General features: G+C 43.4%; 1 long non-coding RNA gene across 1 annotated transcript in view; it reads right to left on the bottom strand.

Moving 5' to 3' along the window:
* Positions 1–600: 600 nt before the first annotated feature.
* LOC127556209 (uncharacterized) overlaps positions 601–25,489 on the bottom strand; it is a 29,322-nt gene continuing 4,433 nt past the window's right edge. Inside the window, exons 3-7 of the long non-coding RNA XR_007952378.1 lie at positions 23,700–23,773; positions 22,033–22,204; positions 4,071–4,200; positions 2,377–2,461; positions 601–2,263 (exon numbers count right to left, since the gene is read on the bottom strand). This is a non-coding gene — a long non-coding RNA (uncharacterized LOC127556209). The remainder of the gene's footprint in view (positions 2,264–2,376; positions 2,462–4,070; positions 4,201–22,032; positions 22,205–23,699; positions 23,774–25,489) is intronic.

Here is a 25,489-nt window from a genome sequence, read left to right as displayed (position 1 = left end):
ACTTGCCATCTAGAGGAGGGATGGGAGAAAAAGGGAGAAAAAAATTTGGAACACAAGGCTTGGAAAGGCTGAAACTTGAAAACTACCTATGTATATGTTTTGAAAATCAAAAACTTTAAATTTAAAAAAAATTAAGAAAATGTGTAGCTCTTTGGTAAATGACTGTTTTCCATCATTCAGAAGATGGATATTTGGCCTAGTCATCTGCCTATTACTAATTTATATCTTATTAGAAATGTTTGTATAAATATGTAAAATTCAAAATAATAAGAACTTGGAGCTACAGATACTATTTGTGGGACTCTGCTGCTATTTTATTATTATTGAAACTAAAGTTGAAATATCTTTAGTGTAGTTAGGAAAAAAGTATTTTAGTGTATTCAGGTTTTCTTGAAAGGATGTATTTTCATATATTGTATTTAACATATACTTTAATATATTTAACATGTATGGGATTGCCTGCCATCTAGGGGAGGGGATGGGGGGAAGGAGGGAAAAGTTGGAACAGAAAGTTTTGCAAGGGTCAATGCTGAAAATTTACCCATGCATATGTTTTGTATCTAAAAAGCTATAATAAAAAATAAAATTTTAAAAAAGAAATAAAAGAAAAAGAAAGAAAGGCTGTATTTTATTACATCAATGGGAAATTCAGTTTAAGTTTATTCCTAATGTGGGAATAACATGTTTGTCCTGTATATCCCGTGGCACAAACATGTTTTCTTTTAAATAATTTATGGAATATGAAAAGCTGCTGGCCAATCAGCTGGCCTTTTTCAGTTGATCCTACAACAGACCCTGACAAACAGGGTATATACTCTTCCCCCTCTGGGTGGTTTTAAATCTCCTCAGGCCAGTTTCTAATCCCAGAGACAAGCCAGTGGAAACTTCTCTTAGGTCTGTGCCAGGCTCCCAAAAAACTCTTCAGTCTTGTGAAATCTCTTTTCACTGGTTACTATTAGGTGGAAGGCCCAAGAGAGAGGAGATCTCTCTCTCCAACTCACCTACCTCAATTTTTTGGCCAGACTTCAGGCTGTGAGACGAGCCTCCTCTGAACATTTCACAAGGCCCTGACACGGGCATTGTCTCCAACTGGAGACCCCCTCAGCAATCGTTGTCTGTCTCTGACCTCGGTTTCTTAGGTTCGTTTTCTTCTAGCTGTATCGACCGGCTTCAAGGCTCTGACTCAACCCACTGGGTCTTCGGTCAGTTCAGCGCCTCTCCAAATCGGGATGCTGGAGAATGACTCGGCTCTATGCCCAGTAGTTTCAGAAGATGGGATCATCGCCCCAAACCCCAAAGGACTGTGGGCCTCATTGGTCTGGGGAGGAACTAGAACTGGCTGGTGAATGGACCCCCAAATGCTCAGTGTCTGAGCAGGTCCCCATGAAGAGGGGAGGTTATACAATATTAATGCTCCTCCCCTGCTACAATATAGTATTAGGGACTTAGAGTAAGGAATATCTTTTGTCAGTTTGGTGTTTTTGTCAAATTTTAGAATGTAGAGGCCTGCCTGGCCACAGAGACGCGGTTACGGTATTTGTGCCCTGATGGAGAAAGGTTTCATAAAGCTGCCTTTCCAAATTGGGATAATGTTTGGTTTGGTACAAGGGTCAGACCTGTAGAAAATGAGACCAAAGAGTAAGGTAAGCATGTTTGGGAATCCATGCGATAAATACAGGTCTCTTAGGAAGACTTGGATTCATGGATGAAACTCAAGGATGTAAGGCAAAGGCTAGGTATCAGTGCCTGGACAGAATTGGTGAAGTACTCAGGAAAGAGACGGAATAAAAGCAGTTCTGTGTCTGTGCTTCTGGCTGCCCCATTGCCCAGATAGGACCGTTCCCTGTGGGTAGGGAAAGATATGAGGGTGAATTCAAGTGTGTGGTCCTCCCCTGCTGGGGAGCACTGCCGTGCTTGGTTCTATCCATTCTCTTCTCAGAAGAAACAAACCAGGCTATACCAGCCCTTCATCCAGTTCTGGAGTTCTCTCAGCTTGCCTCTCATGGCAAGGTGAAAGGTTCCCAAACCTAGGGACCCTGGGCATGTGCCCAAGGCGGAATGTGCCTGAGGGTAACCCTGGCAGTTTCTCAGGGGGATGCACACTTAAGCAACTTTGGGTTGTACTGAGGAAGCAGGACTCTCAAAGCCTCTTTGCCTGGGAACCGAGTGGGCACCTGGGCACGGATCCAGTTTGGCTCTTCCTTCTACCCCGGCAATGGAAGAAACAAGACCAAACCAGGAAGAATGAAGTCAAGGGTAGTACCTGGTGGGTTCAAGGGTAGAATTCAAGTTAGTTCTGGATCTGGAGCATTCCCACTCAGGTTGGTAACTAGTATTATTATATTTATTATATTAGATATAATTATTATAAGTTACCTTAGGGGAGGCAGTAAAGGGCACTGCCAGCCAGTTGGATGCTGCAAACAGGATGGCCTGGAGAAACAGGATGGCCTTGGACATGCTGTTGGTAGAAAAAGGAAGAGTAGGCAAGATAGGAGGAGGCAGTTGTGCTTTTATACCAAATAATATTGCCCTCCCCGCCCCTCCTTCCCCCATGGAACCATCACTAGGCTCTAGAGGGGCTTGCTTCCTCTCTAGGGAACTAGCTCAGAATTCAGGAATAGGCAATCCCACCACAGCCTAATTAGAATCCTGGTTTGGCAGATGGAGAGGAAGGGCAGGATCAATCTTCACTGCCCCAGGAGCCCTTTCTGGCTCTCAGCCTTTGTGTAATCCCTTGCAGTAGTTCACAGACTCTTAGAGACCTCGGGACAAAGGGGACCCCAGGAGGTCTTCGACCAATTTGCATTTGATGGGGCCAGAAAGTGAACTGAGGTTACAAAGGCTGGAGGAGGCAACAGGAAGAGTATCAAAAGGTGTGGAAACCAAATCCCAATAAAAGAGAAATGGGGGGATTGGGAGGAGCAGGAAAAGTTAGGTTTCCACAGATTCAGATTGTGTCAGAAAAGGGGAAATGTCTTGTTAAGAGATCTCCTGTGTGAGCCAAGGAAGTGGCTAAATGACAAATGGGTCGGGGCCTGAACTGGCCCAAGCCAGCGAAGGTCCAAGCCTTTTGACATATGGAATGGGAGAAGAAAGAGGATTGTAAATCTGACCAATTGTAACTCCAAGTATAAATCAGATCAATTTTAAGTAACTCTGATTGTAAATCTGACCAATTTTAAGTTACTCAGATTGTAAATTTTATCAATTGTAACTCCGAGTGTAAATCAGACCAATTTTAAGTAACTCCGAGTGTAAATCAGACCAATTTTAAGTAACTCAAATTGTAAATTTGACCAATTGTAACTCCAAGTGTAAATCAGAGCAATTTTAAGTAACTTGGATTGTAAATCCAATCAATTGTAACTCGGAGTGTAAATCCAACCAATTTTAAATAACTAGGATTATAAATCTCATCAACTGTAACTTTAACTATATTAAACCAAGTCTAAATTACTTGGATTGTAAATCTGACCAATTGTAAAGCCAAGTGTAAATCCAATCAATTGTAACTATGAGTGTAAATCCAATCAATTGTAGTAACTCAGATTACAAATCTCATCAATTGTAACTGATTAATTGTAAATCCAATCAATTGTTACTCTGACTGTAAATCCAACCAATGATGAACCTTATAGGAAGGAGTAAGAAACAGCAATAAGAGTATAAAGCTTGCTGGAGCTCCCGTATTCAGTGTGTGGCTGGCTCATCAGCACACCTGATTCTCATGAGAATCACTGAATAAAAGATTCTTCTCTCACTCTAAAAGTATATGGTTTTAACTCCTACACCAACTTGCAACTGGGGAAGGAGTGGGCAGCAACAGCTTGTTCCAGGCTTGTTCCCCAATCCATGGAGTCTTCTGATAACATCTTCGAAACTGTTTTCTCTCACTCCTGCCTTTTCAATTTTTGGTTCAATTTATAAGACTGTAAGTAAAAATTTTACCACCTTTTGTTTTATCCCTTCCATCCCTGGCTAGGATCCTATCATTCCTATATTTTAAGCCATGATTCACAAAGGCACATCCAATCCTTAAAGACCATCTTCTGTTGCTCGCCCCAAACCTTGTCATTTTCAGCAATGTTTTCTAGATTTTCTCCGGCCCGATATTTTATGTGATTCACCAGAGAGGGACAGGGGTCGTCTGTACTGAGGAGTCCTGGAAGATTTTGTATCACATCTTGGATCTGGGCCCTGGAAAAACAAAACAGAGTTACACTGTCAAGAAAACACAGCTCATAAAAAATATATGTTTTAATGTACAAAACACACATAAGGATGGGAGTTGATTTGAGTAAATCAATTGCTATCCCACCCCATTTAAAGTAAGGGATGGCAATGGAATAGTTATGGTTCTATAAAAAATTATGAACAAGCTGATTTTAGAAAAGCCTGGAAAGAACTGATGCTGAGCAAAATGAGCAGAACCAGGAACAGCTTGTACACAATCAGAGATTCAAAACAATCCCAAGAGACTTTGGACAGAAAACACCATCTACATCCAGAAAAAGAACTAAGGAGACTGCATGTAAATCAACACATGCGATGTTCATTTCTTTTTTCTGATTTTTTAAAATCTCTCCCATGGTTTTTCCTTTTTGCTCTGATTTTCTCTCCCAACATGATTCATAAAGTAAGGTGTGCTAAAATAAACAAACAAATCAATGAATAAAAAAATAAAGTAAAGTAAGGGATAAAATGCTACAGCCTAATGCTTTAAGAGGTTGAGAACATCTCAATCAATCAATGAGGTTTAGATTAAATGAAAAGGCCATGAGCAACTGCATTGCATGGGCAGGATGTTTGAACTGGCTGAGAAAAAGTCATGATGCCCCATGGGGCTCATGTAGGTGGTCCACATCCACTTGCTGTGTACCAGGCACTTTGTTATGTCCTGGAGAGGTGAAGGAAGAAAAAAGCAGCCCCTGCCCTCTGGAAGCTTACGTTCCAGTGGAAGAGACAAAAAAAAAAAAAAAAAAAAAAATGGGCTGGGGAGGCTGGCCCATCAGGAGAGGGCTCCGGACTGAACTGGATTTTAGGGAAGCCCGGGGAGCCAGGAAGTGGAGATGGAGGGGAGGAAAGAACATGGCAGGAGCTAGTGCAGAACCAAAGAGATTCAGGCAAGCAGAGAACAGGCATTTTGGCCAAACCATTCAAAGGGAATCCATGACACAATCTCGAGTCTTAGTCTCCCCCCACCTTTAGACTGGAAGACAAATCTCAGCGTTCTGGGAAATCTCCCATCTACCCACTGGTAGATCTCCCAGAGCATTAGGGAAGGCAGCAGACAAGCCTTTATTAGGGACTTTCTATGTGCCAGGCCTGGCAATACTTAGAACTTTACAAATATTCTCTCCCTAGATTGGATCCTCTCAGCAACTCTGGGGGGAAGATGCTATTTTACACCCCAATTTTACACAGGGAAACTGAGGCAAAGAGCACTGAAGTGGTTTGTCCAAGATCACACAGCCAATAAGTGTCTAAGGCCAGATTTGAACTCAGATCTTCCTGACTCTGGGCAAAAGGCTTTATCCGATGCACCAGCTATTGAGTCCAGTCAGCTGATAACAGTGTCATCAGGGCACAGACAGACTGAACAGAGATTCAATTCAGGTTCAGAAAGCTCAGCAGAAAATGTCACCATACTTGAGGGATTCTAGCAAAACTTCGAAGATCTGTGTTACTTCTTGGTCACATGTGTTCTCTAAGCTCAAACTTTTCTCCTGGACTCCATGTATTTTGATGGGAGAAAAATCATAATCCTGACAAGTTGTTTTGCACTGTTTTCTGCTTTAGTAAATGCCCCCTTTTAACCCTAATTAAACTTGGATGACTAATTTATAATTAGTTGATAATGGGTGAGGGAAATCAAACCAGTGGGGGTTTCTGGACTATATACCATAAGAGAAAAAAATACACCTGACCTGAGTTCAAATCTTGCCCCGGTTTCTTATTAGTTATGGGATCGAGAAGATCAAAGATTAGGAAAAGGATCTACATGTCCAAAAATATTTATAATGTGATGGCAAAAAATTGGAAACTGATGAAACCCGCTACCCACCTCCCAATAGAAAAATGATGAACTCAGACTTTTTTTTTAACATAGCCAATGAGAGAGTTAAGTTTTGCTTGACTATACCTATGTATAAAAGGGATTTTGTTTTTCTTACTTTCTCAATGAGAGGAGGGGAAGAAAAAGCCTCGAGCTTCTAACTTACCGATCAGGATAATACCCAAGTTCTCTTCGTGTCATAGACCATCTTAGACCATCCGCTTAGCAAGAAAACCTCGTCCAGCTCTGGCCACAGTTATGATGAAGACTGTGGCAAAGAAGAGACTTTATCATTGTTGATGTTCAGTCCTTTCAGTCTCGTCCGACGGTTTGTGTCCCCATTTGGGGTTTTCTTGGCAGATATACTGGAGCGGTTGGCCATTTCCTTCTCCTGATCACTTGACAGATGAGGAAATGAGGAAACACAGCGAAGCGACTTACTGAGGATCACACAACTGGTAAATGTCTAAGGCCACATTTGAACTCAGGGCTTCCTGACTCCACACCCTGCACTCGGGCTATTGCACCAGTTAGTTGCTCCCCAAAATGGCGGAGATGATCATAAAATACAAAAGCAGTCCATTGAAATTATACAAAATTAAGAAATTCCAGTTAAAGCACATGAATGCAGATAGAAAGGAGATCTACTTGAGGGAGCAGAGATCCCTCTGAGGAACTCCCAGGTGGGGAAACTCCCTCCACGAGCACAGATGAGCACCTTCTCTGCCTCTCATAGTCTTGGTCTATTGTAGAGAGCACCGAGAAGCAAAGTAATTTGCCCAATGTCAGCCAGCCGGCATGGCCATCAAATATCACTGAGGAAAGCCTGATATCCCAGGTCTACAGAAAGATCTCAAGTGCAAAAGATTTCCTTTCCCATGAAATCGAGGATTAAAAGAAAGAGGAACAGGAAGTTTTGAAAAGAACAATTTCCAACAATCTACCAGCAGCTAAAAGAGTCTGGGACGGAAGCCATGGTTTTATTGGTTTAGGAAACTCCCAAGTAGAAAGTCCCTCGCAGGTAAACCCGTTCTCTGAGCTTTCCGGAGGCTAAGTGACATCTGCAGGTCCCACTGGTGGTGTACATGCCACAGAGGTCCTCCAGCCTGGGAGTCCATCCTCTCCCCACCATGCCTTGCTGCCTTTCAGCGTGAGATCAGCTCCCCGTCACTAATCCAATCACAGACGCACATTTCAAGTAGCTTTAAGATTTTACCTCCGGGTGAGCAACTTGGCAAAGATGCCGGTGGAAATCCTCCCCCAAAATGGAAATTATCCGTGTTGGAGGGTGTGGGGGAAGAAAGGCCCGAGAAAATAGCCTTCTGGGAAAAAAAGCGGGAAAAACCACTAACCTATGTATGCCCTTTGACCCAGCGGCTTCAGTGCTGAGCAAGGTCTTCCTCCCTACTCGGCTGGGTCCAAAGCTGAGGCTGGGGCCCAAGTGCCGGTGTCCGGCCGCCTGTGGCTGATCAGAGCACGGCGAGGTCACGGAGCCCAGGACCAGACACCACGACAGGAGGAAGGGACGTTATTTTTTTTTCTCCCCTACTTGTTGCGGACTTCTGGGAGCAGTCAAGGGCTGCCCTGGGTCTGGGGGAGAGGATCCGGGAGGGGGGAAGAGGAAGGAAACCGGCTTCACCCAGAAGGTCACGGGAAGAGCAGGAAGGGTCCCGTGAGGCCCTCCTAGTCCATCCCACTCCCACGCCCATTTTGCAGATGAGAAAACTGACGGCGGCTGCCCCAGATAACGGCAAGCATCCCAGGAAGGCGGGGGAGCCGCATCTGCGCCGGGGAAGCAGGAAAGTGGCGACTGGCGGCTCCGCTTGGCTGGCGCCCTCTCGTGGCCCGAAGGAATATTGCTCCCTGCCACAAGGTGTTGTCTCTCGGCACACACTCCGGGGAAGCGCCACCTGCCGAGAGACTCGGACACTGCGTCCTGAGTGGATCGAGCCCCTTTCGAGGACTTTGAGCGTCCGTCCTGCGCTCCGCGGGCCCCACGGCGAACGGGAGCTCAGTGAGGGAGGGGCTCTCCTCCGGAGCCATCTGGCTCCAGGGCCCGCGCGGAAACCGGGCCCGAGCCTCGGCCCCCACGGGCCCGCGCTCTCAGAGCCTTCTGCAGCTTGTGGGAGGGTCTCCCCGCTGAGGGCCCCGAGAGCGTTTGCCCGCGCGGTGCAGGCGGACACGCACGTGCGCGCACACGTCCACACGTGCGCGCACACATCCACACGTGCACATACGTGTGTGAGTTTGTTGTTGGATCCTCACTCAGGTCTGCCGGGAATGGCCCCATTGGCGTGTTCTGCCATTTCTTTCTGCAGCTCGTGCCACAAACCGGGACACTGAGGCAGGCTGGGCGAAGGGTCAGAGCCACCCAGCCAGGACGCGCTGCCGCCGGATTTGAACCGGACGATAGGTGCTCCTTACTCCGGGCCCTGCACCTCGTCCGCTGGGCCATCTAGGGAGATCAGTTTGACAGACAGTTCCACTCAGCTGCATGGAGCAGGGAGGGACTTGAGCGGGAACCAGCCCCAAGGGCCTGCCCCCTAGTGACCTCCTTGTCAAAAAAGAGAAGCAGGTTCCTGGAGCGATGTTTTCGGGGCAGATCTGGAACCCGTGGGAGATGGGGAGTCATAGGTGGAGCTGCCCTCAACGTCCTCCAGAAACCAGGAAGGGAAGACTTGGGGAAAGATAAGGAGGCCTTGAGTGTAAGAGGTCACAGGCTGTCTTGGCTCTAGATGTCCTAGAGGAAGCTGAAGAAACACGCCTGGAGGTCGGGAGAAAGGGGATCCCAGAGCCATCCCAACCAGGTGATCAGTGCATCCACTGAAACTGATGATGAGAAGTTCGAGGGAGACAGAGGAGAAGAGGGCCCAAGACAGAGTTCTGGGGAACACTCATGGGCTGAAGAGCCAGCAAAAGACTGAGAGATGGGAGGGGGACCAGGAAGAGCAACGTAGGGAAAGCCTAGAGGGGATGAGGGTCAGAAATGGCATTTGGGGGCAGCTGGTGGCGCAGGGGAGAGAGCACCGGCCCTGAAGTCAGGAGGATCTGAATTCAAATCTAGCTCAGACACTCAACACTTCCTGGGCAAGTCACTTAACCTCAACTGCCTCAGGAAAATACGTGCACTATGCTCAATCCTGTGCTCTCTACTTCTCTTCTAGATTCTCTTTTCTGGATCTCACATCCCAATGGAAAACTATCTCCCTTGACTCACAGAATCAAAATTTGGAATCAAAAACTTGAGAGATTGTCTAATCTACCACCTCCTTGTTTTAAAGAAATCATCCATATTTTTTCACATCATCGCCATTTCCCCATATCTCCCTTCCTCCTCTCTCCATCCTCCACAGTTATCAGCCTAGCAAGACCAACCTAGACATCAAGCTCCACAATGCCCCTTCCACTTCAGCCCCTCACTCTGTCACCTCCCCAGAGAAGGAAGGAGGCCCATTGTCTTCTCTCATGTTTGGCCTTTACTGTTGATGCTGTTCAGTCATTTCGGCCCTGTCTAACTCTTCAGGATCCTTTTGGGGGGGATATCTTGGCAAAGATACTGGATGGCGGTTTGCCATTTCTTTCTCCAACTGATTTTACAGATGAGGAAACTGAGATAAGCAGGGTTAAGTATTTGCCCAGCTAGAAAGGGTCTGAGACTGGATGTAAACTCAGGAAGATGAGTCTGGGCTCATAGTGCTTCTCCCTTGTGTCCCCAGCTGCTCGGGGCTTTACTATTATAAAGCATTGTTTCCATATTTGTTGTTATTCTTTGCCTTTATATTGCTGTTGTCGCCATGTGATTACTTTACCTATCTCTATTTCACTCTAGTTCCTTCCCATGATTCTTTGTATCTTTCGCATTCGTGACTTCTTCCCATTCCGTTATATTCCATCACATAAAGGGACCACAACTGCAGGGCCATTCCCCCATCAAGGAGCATCTACTGTATTTCTCGTCCTTGCCACTGCCAAAAAAGGCTTCTCTGAATATCTGAGGGCACTTTGGACCCTGAACCTTCTTAGAATAGATGTCTACCAGTGGGATGTCTGGTCAAAGGTTATGGACATTTTGGTCACTTTCTTTTTTTTTTTTTTTAACATGTCCAAACCGTTATTTTGCTGTACAGAAAGACTTGGACTCTGAAATAGTGTACAATTAGCCTGTGAAGGAAATCAAAAAATGCAGGCGGGCAAAAATAGAGGGATTGGGAATTCAATGTAATGGTTCTTAGTCATCTCCCAGAGTTCTTTCACTGGGTGTTGCTGGTTCAGTTCATTACTGCTCCATTGGAACTGATTTGGTTCATCTCATTGCTGAAGAGGGCCACGTCCATCAGAATTGATCCTCATATAGTATTGTTATTGAAGTAAATAATAATCTCCTGGCCCTGCTCACATCACTCAGCATCAGTTCGTGTAAGTCTCTCCAGGCCTTTCTGAAATCCTCCTGCTGGTCATTTCTTACTGAACAATAATATTCCACAATATTAATATAATTTTGGTCACTTCCTTAAGATATTTGTTTCTGAATACAATGGAAACATAAGAAATTTTGTTTAAGGCATTAGCAGGAATTTAGAGGCAGAAGAATAAGGAAGAAGACTTGAGAAATAAAAAAGGACCTTTGAAATATTTTGACCTATAATTCTAATAAATGTAATATGTCAACATCATCCTATTTTTAAAAATTCCCCAAAATAAAAACCCCTCAAAAATCTTCATTTGAAATTAATAGGAAGTTCAAAAAAAGTTTTAAATTTAAAAAATTTTAAAAAAAAAGAAATATTTGTTTACTAGCTGGCCTTTCTACATTGCTTTCCAGAATCATAGAAACAATTCACAGCCTCAGGAACAATGTCTGAGGGACTTTCTTTCCACATCCACTGCCACGTTAACCCTTCTCCTCCTTCATTATCTTTGCCAATTTTCAGGATGTGAAGTGAAACCTCAGAATTATTTAGATGTGCATTGCTCTTATCATGAGTCATTTGGAGAAATCCTCCTTAAAATTACTAACAGTTGGCTTAAAAAACACACAATTCTGCACACATCCTTCAATGGCTTCTCCATTGGAGCAGCTTTTTGGTTGGGATGTGGGTGGAATGACATTTGGGCCAGGTGGCCCCCAGTCTTGATCTCCATTAAAGACTCTGGGCTTGGATGCTGGGAAGCTGACCCAGAGAGGGTCAGTTTCTCTCTTTGGATCAGTGCTTCCATCTGGAAATGTCTCGAAAAGTCTCTAAACATTCTCCTAGTGTAGCTTTAGAAAGGCACAGAGGACAGAGAGGCAGCCTCGGAATCAGGAAGGCCTGCTTCTAACTCCTTCTGCTAACACGTACTGCTCAGTGACAAGGAGAAAACCACTTAACCTTTCAGAGCCACCCAAGCAGCTCCCTAAAATTACTCATTGCTGAACGGTAGCTAATCGAAATTGGAAAAGGGAGGTTTTTATCAGGAGTCCGTTATAAGTCTAGGTTAGGTATGTCCAAAATGTATGCAGCAAGAGTTCCCAAATCCTTTACAGGCCCTGAATGGCCTAGATGCCTGTCAGGTATAGGACGGCCTCGATTTCCTGCCCAAACACAATGGATAAAGTTGCAAAGGAATCACAAGAATTTATGAGCACACGAACTCTATGAGCACTATAGGGTTAATGAATCATAAAGCATTCGAACATCCGGTTAGACTCTCTCCCCCTCCATGAATGAGTAAAAAGGTCTTTATTGAATCTCCCAGGGTGCCAAGCTCAGAGGGAAGGAATACCAAAAGAAAACACCTGCTTGTTCTAGCAGAGGAAACAACCCTATAGGGAAGGAGCAGCCAGGGAGATCTGGGTTTAGAAATGGGACAGTGAGAAGGGATATGGGGGTCCCAGAGCCCTTCCCCAAAGCAGTGATAAGAGTAGATTTACTTCTACTTTGGGCTGGAGCAGGAGGTGGGGTGAGAAGATGTCCGAAGGGTGAAGAGAGCCCAAGGGAACCTGGGACTAGATGCAAAAACCAATGGGGTATTTCTGGTGCAGCATGAGAAGTGGGGAAATATGCACAGAAGAACTGCGTGTGTTTAACATATATTAGATTACTTGTTGTCTAGGGGAGGGAGGACGGGGAAAGGACGGAGAAAAGTTTGGAACACAAGGTTTTGAAGGTGACTGTGGAAAACTACCTTTACATGTATTTGGATAATAAAAAGCTATTACTAAAAAAAAAAAAAAAGAATCAGGACAGCTGGGGCCCAGGGCAGGAATTCGGGAATGGAAGGTGGGGGCTGCGTACATATCTTCCCCTTCACATCTGACCCGTACTGACAACTCGGGGCAACAGCATGGAGGCAAGGAGAGGTCCAGATCTGCTTCCTTGGACATCAATCAACTTACCAAAAATCAAGAAAGTCTTTATTGAGCACCCACTGTGTACCAGCTGCTGAGCTGCTAAGGTTACAAATGCAAAAATGGGACAGTCCCATCTCCCAGGAAGCTTCCATTCTTCTGGGTGACAGTATTTATTCATAGACGTGTAAGCACAAGATAGACATTAAATAAATACACAGTGATAGAGGAAGAAAGAGGCATCATAACAATTGGGTGAATCAAGAAAGGCCTTTTTAAGGGAAGGGAAAAAGAAAAAACATTTATACAGCGCCTACTGCGTGCCAGGGACTATGAATCCCATATCACCCCTGGTGCTCCACAGCCTTCAGAAATTCTGACCATAAACCCTTCTCCTTCCTTCTCTCCCTGCCTGCCTCACTCCTCCCCAAAACCTATCCCATTCCTCTCACCCCTTCCCTCCAAAGCATCTTCTCAAGTCCATATCCCAGCTCTCAACCCCATAGTTACCAGGCCAGCTCCCCACTATCCTGCACTATGGAAGCCTTCCTTCCCTGATCCAAATATAACTAATCCTTGCCAAATCCCATCCCTGCCTGGCTCTCCTCCTCTTCCTACTCCTCCTCCATCTCTCCCACTCACATTCTGTGCAGAGCTAACAGAGGTTGCAAAACTGTACTGACCACATCGACTATAAATCCATGTTATCTCTTCTCCCTTACTCCTTTACTGGAGAATAAAACAAATTTTGTCTAGTCACGGTGACTCCTTCTTTAAGCTTCTTCCCTCTCACACCCCTGGACATCACACTCGCTCTCTCCTGCTTTTCCAGAGCCTCCCATTCTGGGGAAGGGCCCTTCTTGCCACCACCAGCCCTCCACGTGTGTCTTGGATCCTGGACCTTCCATCAGCCCCAACAGGTTACCTCCATTATCACCCCTCAGCTCACCATCAACTCGCTCTGAGCTCCTTTACTGTTGCCTATAAATGTGTCCAAGTCTCCACCATCCGGACACAGACCTTACCATCCCCTTGAGCTATCATCCTATATATCTATCTATCTTTCTTTCTTTCTTTCTTTCTTTCTTTCTTTCTTTCTTTCTTTCTTTCTTTCTTTCTTTCTTTCTTTCTTTCTTCTTTCTTTCTTTCTTTTTCTTTCTTTCTTTCTTCCTTTCTTTCTTTTTTCCTTTCTTTCTTTTTCTTTCTTTCTCTTTCTTTTTCTTCCTTCCTTCTTTTGTTTTTCTTCCTTCCTTCCTTTCTTTCTTTCCTTTTTTCTTTCTTTCTTTCTTTTTCTGCTGAGGCAGTTGGGATTAAGTGACTTGCCCCAGGTCACATAGCTAGCAATGTTAAGTGTCTGAGGTCACATTTGAACTCGAGTCCTCCTGAACTGGTGCTCTCTCCACTGCAACACCCAGTGCTCTGTAAATGTCTTTTTCAAAAGCTCATAAAGTTTGCTTGGCAAATTGCTAACGGGTTGGGGCTCACAAGCAATGCTGTCCCTGACACTTACCCTGAGAGTCTTGAAAGGAGCCAGCCAACCTCTAGAGACCAAGCATTCCCAGAGCAAGTGCAGAGGTAGTGTGGAGGTAGGAAAGAGGATGGGGAATGGGAGGAAGGGGGGGTTCCCATTAGGCTATAAGGTCCTGGAAGCAAAGAGCATTTTTTGCCCTTCTCTATATCCCCAGCAAAATACCAACACATAAAAGCCTTATGCTTAATTAATGCTGACTGATTGACTGACATTCTCCCAATTGTTGGTGCTTGCCTCAAACTATTTCTATTTATTTTGTGTGTGTGTATACATATATATATATATAAAAACATATATATATATATACATATATATATATCTTGTATATACTTATACTTATTCTGCTTACATACATGCATGTCTTTCTCTAATAGAATATAAACTCCTTGAGAATTTTCATTTTCTTATACTCATATTTTCAGCACCTGGCACATAATAGGTATTGATTGATTGTTTGATTGTTGATTGATTTGGTGCATTTTGCCTTAGGAAACAAGTAGACAATCCAATAAATAGAGCTCTATGCCTACAATCCAAAAGACCTAAATCTAGCCTCACTCGTGAATGATGCAATTCTGGGCAACTCAATACTGTATAATGTATAACCCTGTCTCCAAGGGTCTTATGAGAAGATTTCTGTAAAGTACTTGCAAATCTATGTAAATATGGAATATTATTATTTGGAGACAGCCAAGGGGTAGTGTCCTTAAGGAACTAAAGATGTGGTGCTGGTTCAAGGGAAAGATGAGAAATAGACGGGTGGATATAGGAGATATTTCCACTGAGACCATACTTGATGTCATGAGATCCCTGAGAGAAAACAGAGAGGTAAGGTCCGGTTTCAAAACCGAGCTTTTGGTTACACCTGCAGATGATGAATAGACAAATAAAAAGAAACAATGGGGTTTGTAGTCGCCTAGTCTGCAAGAAAAGCCACTGAGGCAGAGCTCTGAGCCACTGGCCCTTTATAAAAGGGTCCAGGGTCCCTATAATGAAGTGGATCTCAGATCTTCCTCATGCTCTGGTTTGGCCCCTTCCTCCAGGCCGTTATTCTTATAGGGTTTGATATCAAACACTCTAGGGGGAACTACACAAAATACAGAATCCCATTGGTTGACAGACCTTGCTTCAAGGACCAAAAATGAGGACTTCAGAGTGCAATCAACATGATCCCTCATCCCTGTTGGAATCTTTACAAACTGCTAACTAATTAGAGTTGATCTAATCTTACAAGAAGATATTTTGGGCAGAACCTGAAACAAGATACTAAGTAGAACTAATTAATACAAGGCTTGTATTCACACCTTTACTCATCGGAGTTCACAAGTACGCCAGCTTCACAAAGTAAACTTTGTAATTTTGGGAATTCACACCTCCCTTAAAGCTCTTAGGGCCAGAGAGCACTGTGGGAGAAAACCCATAATCCCTCTCTCTCGTATCCCACAATTCCTCCCTCTTGTATAAAAGAAACTGACACAGAGCACTTTGAGAGATTTCTCCGGAATGACATGAAGAGTGGAGCTGGCTGGAGGCTGAAGAAAGCAGAGGCAGAGGCTGAAGGACAAAACCTTTGGATTTGGCGACATTCAGAGGGAGCTCTTAGAACCAAGCAGAGAGATAGGCCTCTAAGCTAACCGGGTTATATTGGAGATAATAAAAGATCTGAACTTTTATCACCTGGCTGCGTTTTGAGAAGAAAAAGATCACAACATTTTGGCGCCCGAACAGGAACCGACAAAATCCTGATTCCAGGGAAGGCACCCAGAGAGAACTTTTATAATATTTTAAAGAAGAACAAGAACCCAACATTTGAACTCCAACATTTTTTTGGACTCACAAATGTAGTTGAAAGAGTAACTCAAAAACCCTTGGAAATATCAGTTTTTGCTACGAAAGAAGCACCCACAGCAGTCCTTCATCAAGGAGACAGTGTGATAGAGTGGGTGAACCTCCCAGCACAACCAGAACAAAGCCTTACGCCTTACCCAGTGCTTGTGGCTAGGATTCTCTTAAAGGCCATTAAGCGAGCAGTACAATTATCTGGGACAAGACCTGACAAGATATACACCTTTTATACAAATGCACAAATTAATGTATGCTGTGAAACCATCCCAGAGTGGCAAATTTTATTGGCCATGGCTCCAAATTTTGCACATGGATCTCCATTAAAGATAACCAGACTACTGCATAATTGGCAGTGGATTTTTGAGGAGAAGGTTTCTAAGGTTCCTCTTGAAGGACCAACTATTTTTACAGACGCAGCCAAACAAAATATTTGTGCTGTATACTCTCATGATTTAACCGTAAAAAGAGTAGTCAGAACTCCTTTTCAGTCCACTCAGCAGAACGAATTATATGCGATCATGCTAGCTCTCACTTATTACCCAGGCAACATAAATATAATATCTGATTCAACCTATTCAGTAGGTGTGGTACAAAGAATTGCCACAGCCCAAATAAAATTTGCAGCTTCTAATATATATCAGCTCTTTAAGGAACTTCAAGAGCGAGTGAGAAAGCATCCAGGAAAGATTATATCCTGCATGTCCACTCACATAGTGGACTTCCAGGTCCTATTTTTGATGGAAATTCAAAGGCAGATAGCCTTTTAACTATGTTGGCCAGTACACCTTTATTTCAGGAGGCCCAGGAATCCCATTCTAAATACCATCAGGCTGCTCGAGCTTTGCGTTTACAGTTTGGGATTAAAAAGAAGAAGCTAGGAGCATAGTGAAAAGCTGTACAGCTTGCCTTCCCTTCCACGCTCCTACACTGCCTCCAGGGAAGAACCCTCGTGGTTTGAGACCCAATGAAATCTGGCAAATGGATGTGACTCATTATAAATCTTTTGGTCGTCTGTCTTTTATCCACGTTGTGGTAGACACCTTTTCAGGATTCACTTTTGCCATACCAGCAGCAAAAGAGACAGCCCGAGTGGTCACTGAATTCCTCATTCAAGCATTCGCAATTATGGGTGTGCCACAAGAAATAAAAACAGATAATGGACCGGCATATACCTCCAAACATTTTGAACACTTTTGTGCACAGTATAAGATTTTACACACTACTGGCATACCCTTTAATCCTCAAGGTCAAGCAATAGTAGAAAGAAGAAACAGAGACATTAAGACACTCCTCCAAAAACAAAAGAAAGGGGGAGCCACGGGTAACCCTAGAGAACTTCTAAATTTAGTTCTCTATACCATTAATTTTTTAATCTTTGATAAAGATGCACTGGCTCCAGCAGACAGGTTTTATAACCCACCAGAAGAGCAGTGTCCAGTGCGAGCAGCTCCACTATCTTTAGATAATCGCCAGGTGATGTGGAGAGATCCAGAAAGTGGTGAATGGAAGGGACCAGATAGGCTAACTGCTTGGGGGAGAGGATTTGCTTGCATCTCTACATGTGGAGAAGGAATCAGATGGGTGCCGACGAGCCGCATTCGCCTTGTCCATCGCAGAGAGATGGAGCAGACCCTTGAAACAAAGGAGAAGACCCAAGAAATATCGGGTGGTCCTGTTGCTGATTGTGCTCACCATTGAAAGAGCATAGCTGACAAGGAGACTGTTAAAAAGACTTTTAAAATCTTCAGGGATCATTGGATTTCCTAACACAAGATGAAACTGTTTTAGTTCTTGAAAAACCAGCGAGAATCATTGGATTCCTTAAGATGAAAAATTGTTGATGAGACTTTTGCAGTACTTCAGGGCTTACAGGAACTATTGGATTCCTGGCACATGAACTAATGGACAATGGATTCCTTATGGACTATTTCTAGGACTTATGGACATGTGTAAATTTTCAGGTTGATTCATGTTGTTACATTACTACTAGCCTGTGTTATATTGCTATGTGCTTTTGTAAATTATGTATAATGCCTCCCATATTGATGGATTTATGTATACCATGTATATCTGTTACAAAGTTCTGGCCCATATTGATGGATTTATGTGTACCCCTTCAGAAACCCACTAATCTGATTAGATTTCCTATTTCCTTTGGTGTTTTCATCTAACAAAAGAAAGGGGGAGATGTTGGAATCCTTACTAACTGCTAACTAATTAGAGTTGATCTAATCTTACAAAAAGATTTTGGCTAGAACCTGAAACAAGGTACTAAGTAGAACTAATTAATACAAGGCTTGTGTTCACACCTTTACTCATTGGAGTCCACAAGTATGCTAGCTTCACAAAGTACACTTTCTAACTTCAAGGGAGTCCACACCTCTCTTAAAGCTCTTTGGGCCAGAGAGCACTATGGGAGAAAACCCATAATCCCATTCTCTCAGAAGATTCACATATAAGGCGAGACAGCCATTCCAGAATACATTTTTTCCTCTTGGCTGGCTGGTCGCAGAAGAGAGTTCAGCTGGACTCGAGAGGAGCGACTCTGGTGGCAGACGAAGGGTTTTCAGAGGATAAAGCTACGAGTGGAGAGTTCAGTGGACAACCAGATTCATCTTTATCTCACACCACTGTAGTTGGTGGCTGGGCTCCCCAGAAGGAGAAAAGAGAGACATTCCATCTCTGTGTTGGTTGGAGGCTGAAGAAAGCAGAGGCAGAGGCTGAAGGACAGAACCTTTGGATTTGGAGATATTCGGAGGGCTCTAAGCCTCTAAGCCCTGTGTTTCGAGAAGAACAAGAACTCCAACATTTGAACTCATAACACATCCCAATTTCAAAATGCCTGTGATAAAAAGCTAGCATTCATTTCGCTTCTTAAGGTTTGGAAAGCATTTTATACCTATATTATTTCATTTTATCTTCACAATAACCTTTGGAACATATGTAATATTATTATAACTAATTAACACCTAAGTAAACTGAGACTGACAGATGAAGTGATTTACATGAGGTCCTAAAGCTAGTAAATGACTAAGACTGTATTTGAACTCAAATCTTCTTGACTGGAAAAGATGGGAGGAACTGGGATTCAGGACACATGTAGAGGGGTTGGCTTTGCCAAGGAGAAAGTCCACCTCTTTGCCAAACTAAGTGAAAGGAGAAGAGAATGAGCGATGATCTCAAGTTGTTGTGAAATGAAGAGAACAGAACAAGGAACTTGCTGTGAATGGTCTCAATTTTCTCAGTAAAATAAAAAGTCCTCATTTGAGAGAGACAGACAGAAAGAGAAGAGGGAAAGATAGAGAGGGAGGGAGAGAGAGAGAGAGAAAGAGAAGGAGACAGAGAGGGAGAAAAAGAGAGACAGAGAAAAATGGGGGAAAGGAAGTGTCTGAGAGACTTGAGGAGAAAAAAGAGACTTGTAAAAGCCATTGTGATGAGAAGTATAGAGAAACAGGAAAGTGAAGGATTTTTTGCTATAAGTAGGGCCTAGCTGAGATTAACTACCACCAGGCTCTTTCAGTGCAAATAACGAATCCCCTGCAGTGGTCACAACAATTGAAATTCATTCGGACTGGAAGTAGTTACCATGCTTTACATGACTATAATTTCAAGTAGTGAGAACTTTCTAATGTTATAGGCCTATCTAAACATAAATTTATGGTGGACCTAGTCAACGGGATGGTGTGACTTCTTACAATTCTATTAAAAACAAAAAAGCAAAAAAACAAACAAACAAAAAAAAAAAAAACCAACCAAAAAAAACAATTCTGTTCAAAGTAGAAGTGGAAAAAGCAAATTGTGAAAGTAACCTAGGACTGTTGTTTGGCTAGAAGCAAATGTCATGCTGGAACATTGGGTGTGGGATAAATCATGCACTGTTAGACGTAGTTCATATGTTGGCTAACTTTGCCAAACTCTTTTTAAACCTAGTTTGAGGGATGGTTCACTAGGTGAAAGAGAGAAGAGGAATATGTTCAAAAAAGAATGTCATGTACATAAAAAAAAAAAAAACTATCAGTAGAAATGAACTAATTTTCTTTAAAAAAAATAATAAAGCAAAAAGTATCCTCTGCTCTTAGTAGAAGAATGAGATTTTTTCTTGAAATATCTGACACGCTCAGATTCCTTATTCTTCAAACTAAAAGGGTTTTTAACTGATCTTTGTTTGTTATGAACTCAATGGCCTACATTGTCTGATACTCTCTTCTGGATCCTATCTATCTTATCGATTTTCTTCCTATACTGACCTGAACACGACACTCCTGTTGAAGTTTAATGAGCATAGACTGCTATAGGACTACTGCCTTCCTGGAAGCCATCCCAGGAGTTGGGCTGAGACAGGGAGGAGAGATTTAGAATTATTACTTGAGGGAGTTGTAGGATCAAGTGAACTTTTTTTTTTTCAGTGAAGAGATATAAGCATATTTATAGGCAGTAGATAAGGAAAGGTAAAAAATCAGGGCAAGAGAGAAGGGATGATTGAAGGGGCAGGCATTTGGAGGAAGCAAGGAGGGGGATTGGGCCCAAGGGTCCAAGTAAAGGGGTTGTAATTGGCAAGGGAAATGGTCGTCTTATGCTCTGAGACTGGATCACAAAGATGGGTTGCAGCTGATATAATTTAAAATGTGGAATTGAGGAGAAAGGGGAACTTGAGACAGATGAGTCCTCCATTTTTCATAGAAGGATGAAGCTAGTTCTTCTGCTGAGGGACAGGCTAGGGGCAAGTATAAGTGGCTTAAGAGATGAGAGGGTCTCCAGTGGCTGAAGAGAAATACAATTAAGGGTCAATCACGGAAGCATAAAATGACTATCCTGAAGTAGCAAAGGCCCAGCTAAGACAGGCTAACAGAAATTTATATGGAATCACAGAACATTAGAAGAAACTCATGTCCACCAGATCATGTTCCACAAGGGTCATCCAGTCTCTGCTTGGAGACCTCCAAAGAGAGGAAATCCACCATCTCTTGATGTGGGTCACTCTGTTTGTGGACTGCTCTCATTAGCATTTATTGACATCCAACCTAAATTACCCCTGCCTTAGCCCTAGCACAACAAATTAATTCCTTAAGACACCCAAGACACCTTAAGTTCACCATCTCCCCCTTTCTGCTTTTCTCCCGGCTAAACAAGCCCAGTTCCTTCAATGAATCTTCATGCTTCAGGGACCCAAGGACCCGACTGCCATACTGTGAACACTATCCAATTTATCATTGTCCTCAAACTGCTCTCATAACCCAACACAATATTTCAGCAGATAATGTTGGACAAATAAATCCAGAGTACTTTGTACTGTAGATGAATAATAGCTAGCAATTACATAGTACTTCCTATGCGCCAGGCTGAGTGCTTTACAAATATTAACTCATTTGAGCCTATCTCCTTCCTGTTTCTGTCCCTGAATATCACCCAAAACTTCATTAGCTTTTTTATTGCGGCATATCGCGGCTGACTCATATTTTGCTTGTAGTCCACTGAAACTACCAGATCTTTTCAGAACAACTACTATTTAGGCATCCCTTCCCTACCTGATTCTTGAAAGGTTGATTTTTTGTGCCCTAATGTAAAACTTTACCTTGCTCCCTGATGAACTTCATCTTAGCAGATTCTGTCCAATTCTCTAGACGATCCTTTGGATCCTGACCGTCATACAGTATATTAGTTGTTACTCCCTCACTCCTTAACCCAGCTTGATGTTCTCTGCAAATCCGATGGACATGCCATTTATTCCTTTATTCAAGACTCTGATTATTTACAAGTATAGATATTTTAAAGCACAAGGTCAAGCATAGATCCCTGGGGTCCTCCACCGGTGACCTCCTGATATGTTGATACTAAAATCTTAACAACTCTTTCACTCTGACCATCCAGAGTAGGGCTGAAGCCATCTAATTATCCTATCATCTCATCCATTTCTCTCCATCTTCTCCGGAATAGCATAAGGTTTTTTAGAAAAAGATTTGCTAAAATGGGAGTAAACGCTCACCTTAATATTCTCCTCATCCACTAATTTGGTGATCCAGTCAAAAAAAGGAAATATCATTGGTCTGACATGACCTGAAGCCAGGTTGGTTCTTTGTGATCACTGCTTTCCTTTCCGGATGTTCATCAATCATCTCTTTAATGGTCCATCTTAAAATTTCCCCAAGAATCAAAATCAAGCTCCCTGGCCCGTGATTTGCCGGCTCTGTTCTCTCCTTTTAAAAATGAGGGAATTTCTCCTTTTCCCAACATCTCTCCCACCTTTCCCATAATCTTTCCCATATCACTTACCCAGGCTCAGCCATCACATCTGCCAGTTCTCTAAGGACTTGAGGATATAGTTCATCCAGACAAGGTGACTTGAATTCAATCAAGGAGGCCTTCCTACTGTCTTTCTTATCTCAGATATCAACTCTCTGTTAGTCATTTTTGTTCGGTTGTTTCCAGCAGAGAGGTCATTTTCCTTTGCAGAAAATAAAAACATAAGATTTAAATAGTTCTGCTTTTTTATGTTGTCAGTTTATCACTGTCCCCTTATTCAGCCCAAGAAAATCCCCTCTCTTCACTGATCCTCCTCTCTAGAGCTAACAACAACCAAAAAAAACCCTCTCTTGCTTTTACTTTGCTTCCCTTCCTTGACAGACTCAGCTTCCCTCAACATTCACCTTCCTGATTCTCTTTTTACTGTATCATAATCTCACATTTATCTTCCATTATCTAACCTTGCTTTTATTTGCTGTGTTTTGGGGGACCTAAAGTGATTTACTGTATGATAATCTCATATTTATCTTCTATTATGTGAGCTCGATTTTATTTTCTGTATTTTGGGGATCTAGAGACCTAAAGTGATTTATTATATGATAATCTCATATTTATCTTCTATTATCTAACCTCGCTTTTATTTTCTGTGTTTTGGGGGCCCTAAGGTGATTTACTATATCATAATCTCATATTTATCTTCTATTATCTGAGCTCACTTTTATTTTCTGTATTTTGGGGGTCTGGAGACCTAAAGTGATTTACTATATGATAATCTTATATTTATCTTCTATTATCTAACCTCGCTTTTATTTTCTGTGTTTTGGGAGCCCTAAGGTGATTTACTATATCATAATCTCATATTTATCTTCTATTATCTGAGCTCGCTTTTATTTTCTGTATTTTGGGGGACTGGGGAACCTAAAGTGGTTCTTTTCTACAGAGAATTCACCCATTTATCCCTTCAATGCAAGCATTTCCCTTTGTGACATTAGAATTTTAAACGTGAGCATTTCTCCTCCTTCCCTCCAAAAGTTCATGCATAGAAAAGTGAGTGAAAAGGCTGAGGTCAATGTCGTCCAAAGTTATTGGAAGTTATATGGATGAATATGCAGTGAATGAAAGGGCTTTTGGGAAATCTAGGACACTGCTGAAAAAATTGTGACTTGGTCCAACCATTCCAGAAAGTACTTTGGAACCATCTCCAAGAGTTACTAAATACTGCATATTCTTTGACTCAGTTATACTATCACTACTATACTAAGTTGATTCCCCAAAGAAATCAAAGAAAAAAGGGAAATGACCTATATGTACTATATGTACTAGTTCTTTTACAAGTTAGTAAAACATATATATATATAGTAGGTTTTTTTATGATTTTTTTGTTTTAATATTTTATTTTATTTTATTTAATAATTACTTTATATTGACAAATATAGTAGTTTTTTAATAAATTATACTAGTTCTTTTCATACTAGCCCAAACCTGGAAATTAGGGAGGAGCTGGGGAATGGCTACATAAACTGCGGTATATAAACGTATGGAATACTACTGTAATGTGTGGTTATTGTTCAGTCCCGTCCAGCTCTTCGTGACTCCACGTGTCGTCTTCTTGGCAAAGATACCGGAGTGATTTGCCTTCTTCTTCTGGGGTTCATTTTACAGATGAGGAACTGAGGCAAGCAGGCTAAGTCACTTACCCAGGCTGACACATCTAGGAAGTATCTGAGGCCAGATTTGAATTCTGGAAGATGAGGAAACTGGGAAGATGTCTCTGAAATGGTGCAAAATGATGAGAATTAGGAGAACAATTTATACAGCGATGAGCACATTATAGAGAAAACAACTTTGAAAGACTTTGGAACTCTGATAAATCTGTGATAATTGTGAAAATCAAACCCAGGCCCAGTCATTTGCTGGTTGTGTGATCCTGGGTAAGACAGCTAACCCTGCTTGCCTCCTCCCCTCCCCCCAAAGGCCTGAAGATGAAACAAGACCTCCCCCTCCCGCCAGAGAGACAGGCATTTTGGGAGATGGCCAGTGTGAGGACTTTTTTTTTTGCCAAACTTCGTAGCTTTGTTATGAGACTCTTATTTTTTGTTGTTGTTATTAAATTGTCAAAAAAGACCGTGAGACAGTGGAGGGGGGAAGAGAGAGAGAGAGAGAGAGAGAGAGAGAGAGAGAGAGAGAGAGAGAGAGAGAGAGAGAGAGAGAGAGAGAAGGAACGGAGGGAAGGAAGAAGGGAGGGACAGGAACAGGGGGAGGAGAGGAATGGGAGAGATATTGAGAGGGAGAAGGAGGGAGAGAAACAGAGGAGAGAGAAGAGAGAGAGAAAGGGAAAGAGAGACAGAGAGGAAGATGGGAGGGAGACAAAAAAAAGAGAGACACAGAAAGAGAGGCAGACATAGAGAGGCCATAACTACCCAGAGAGAAGAAAGGTGGTGAAAGTGCCAAAGGTCATGAAGGAAGAGGATAGGATCAAGGCCAGTGGAAATCTGAGGAGCAGTTTTGGTTGAAGGGTGAGGTGGAAGCCAGCGAACAGAGGGAGAAGGAATGAGAGGAAAGGGAATGGGGGCCATCGTGGAGGCTTTCCCAAGGATGCTGACTAAGAGAGGGCTAAGGGAAGCTGGCTCTGGGGGAAGTGGCAGAAAACAAGGAGCAGAGGGAAGTGCTAAAGGACTCTGAGGTTCTAGCATTGCTCAGACACCCCCGGCCCCACCGTGAGAAGCTGCCTCCGGACAAGGGTGGCTGTTACTCCCGGAGAAACCAAGGGAGACGTGCAAAGGCCTGGAGAGTCAGAGACACTGGCCAAGAGATTCAAAGCTAGACACAGAGGCAAAGGGACAGAAAAAGGGAGCGAGAGACAAACAAAAGCAGAGAGAAACGGTGGGAGGGACATTTCTCTGAAGACCAGACAGAGATGGGGGGCTGGGGGGACAGAGACAAGAACTTTCGGGGGGGGAGGGGGAGGTAGAACAGTAGGGCCCTGGAGCCGGGAGAACTGAGCTCAAACCCAGACCCAGCCATTTGCTGGTTGTGTGATCCTGGGTAAGATCTAACCCTGCTTGCCTCCCCCCCCAAAAAGGGGGGCCCGGAGCTAGGAGACAGACTCTGTGTCACCCTGAGCCCCTGCCCCGCTCCCTGCCTCAGTTTCCCAGCAAATAAGGCTAATCTAGAGCAGTCTGACCGTTTTGGGGGGAAAGAGGGCACAGAGAAAAGCTGACCTTTGACTTCTCCTCGATCTTCCCGGTCTCCCCCAGTTCAAGGAGAGATCGTCCATCCAGGACCCCAGGATCCAGGGAGGAGCACTGAACAGGGGAACCTCCTCATCCCAGCTGTCCTCCAGCAGATCTCCCCCCACAACTCACTTGCTAACTGTCTCTGCCAGAGATTCAAGGCCAGAAGGAGGGGCCGGGGGCAGGCAAGGGGGGCTCCCCCACAGCGGGCGCGGGGCACAGAGACCCCAGGCCGCAGTGGCTGCTGCCAAGGG

The sequence above is a fragment of the Antechinus flavipes genome, chromosome 3 (genome assembly GCF_016432865.1).
Source record: "Antechinus flavipes isolate AdamAnt ecotype Samford, QLD, Australia chromosome 3, AdamAnt_v2, whole genome shotgun sequence".
NCBI lineage: Eukaryota > Metazoa > Chordata > Mammalia > Dasyuromorphia > Dasyuridae > Antechinus > Antechinus flavipes.
The sequence above is the reverse complement of the archived record's forward strand: the minus strand, read 5'-3'. Positions and strand labels throughout refer to the sequence as shown.